The sequence below is a fragment of the Branchiostoma floridae genome, chromosome 14 (assembly GCF_000003815.2).
Source record: "Branchiostoma floridae strain S238N-H82 chromosome 14, Bfl_VNyyK, whole genome shotgun sequence".
NCBI lineage: Eukaryota > Metazoa > Chordata > Leptocardii > Amphioxiformes > Branchiostomatidae > Branchiostoma > Branchiostoma floridae.
The window spans coordinates 16,133,845-16,135,521 of NC_049992.1; the positions used below are offsets into that span (position 1 = coordinate 16,133,845).

The following is a 1,677-nucleotide window of genomic DNA, read 5'->3' on the forward strand; positions in this document are numbered from 1 at the left end:
GATGAGTAGTCAGTGTAGTTACGCCCGAGGATTGTTCGGCAGGCGCGTCTCTGTACAAGTTCCAAGGTTGCGGTCTGTTTGCTTGTAAGACTGTTGTGGTACACTGGTGCACAATATTCCAGAATAGGCCTGATAAATCCACAGTACACCGTTACCAAGTCAGCCACCGGTAGTCCGAACGTCTTAAACAGTTTCAGATTGTACCCATGGGGAAGCAAGTCCGAGGAAGCTTATTCCATAGCGATGTCAGGTTGATCCGTCTTCTACTCGTATGGTCTGGCCAATGCTTGACTTTGTCTTTTTTATCTTGTAAATAACTATAGTCTGTGTGGACTGTCTTTGGCTGAGTTCATGTTAACTTTGGAAACGTGTTAGTCCCTAGATTAGTGTTAGTATTAGAGAGTTAGTGTTAAAGTGACAAAACAAACTTTTGAGAAAAACAGTGAAACATTAATAAATCAACAGGAAATCAAAGTCAACAGGAACAAGACGGATAAATCAATAGATAATATAAGATAAATCGGTTCTTCCGTGACAGCACATCTCCATCCTCAAACTTTGACGGTATTGACAAACCTGAAGAATGGGAATACACGACATTAGTCATGATCAACATAATGCACTGGTCAACTAGCCACCGAAAGTGACAGTGGTTTCAAAAAGTGGGCATCCTAAAAAAATTGTTAAATTACCCTAGTTAAAAAATGTAACATAAAAGGAAATATGTAATCAACAAAACAGTATCAACTCTGTAGCTCGTTTATTCATATCGAGATATTCCTACATTATCCTGTTAATCGGGGCCTGACGCCTGTCATGACCTCAAGTGACCTCCAGTCGGTGCGTTAAAACCGACACATTTCCAACATCTATTGGGAACGCATCGGAAGACTGACGGAAAAACAATGGGCGGGCGCCATTGATTTGGCCTGATTTCTGGATTTCTGTCGGATCCAACATCGGAAAATCTGAATGTGAAAATCCGACACAAATCTTACATAATTACGTTACCAACCCATTGACAATCCGACCTCCCCGTGCACTGTGCTAGCCCAGGAAGCATGGAAGGTCGAGGGGAAGGGGTCTCCAGATCTGGTACAAAATTTGTTTATCTTAAACGCTATTTCTTTCCAAACATGTGCAATAGAAACACCAATGCATTCTACAGATTACAAGACACCCATATCTCTTTTGAGGTGTTAACAAATTGGACCTTTCGAGCTAAAGATGATGAAATACAGCGTACTTACACACCAACAACTTCTCGACACGTTTTGACCTGGGAAACAAACAGACATATCACTTCCTGGATTCGTCCAATCCTTCGATGGGGAGAAAAAGAAGATTACTTTACGCAGGATTCTACGTTCTCAAATGCCAACATATGATCGAAAGTATGCACAAAGATATCTTAACTTTTTTATCACGTACATAATAATAATTATTCCGTACCATAAGCGATATACTTCTGGCGAACTTCGTGACTACTCTTACCCCATTGTCGTAGTGGTACCTACTCATAACTGCGCATGCTTATCACCAAACGTGACGTCATCAGAAAAGTACTCTTCGGAGTGACGAAAAGTCCTGGATTTTGGACGTTTTTTCCGTCCTTTCCTGGCGAACATAAGGGACTTCAGCCGACTTGTAGCAGGTAGAGTGGCCCCTTGTCTCTTC

At 41.6% G+C, this 1,677-nt stretch overlaps 1 protein-coding gene across 1 annotated transcript in view; it reads right to left on the reverse strand.

Annotated features, from left to right (window-relative positions):
* LOC118430418 (beta-1,3-galactosyltransferase 6-like) overlaps positions 1–1,475 on the reverse strand; it is a 6,909-nt gene extending 5,434 nt beyond the window's left edge. The window contains exons 1-2 of the mRNA XM_035841278.1: positions 1,453–1,475; positions 1,255–1,322 (exon numbers count right to left, since the gene is read on the reverse strand). The gene's annotated coding sequence lies outside the window, so the exon portion shown is untranslated. The remainder of the gene's footprint in view (positions 1–1,254; positions 1,323–1,452) is intronic.
* Positions 1,476–1,677: the final 202 nt, after the last annotated feature.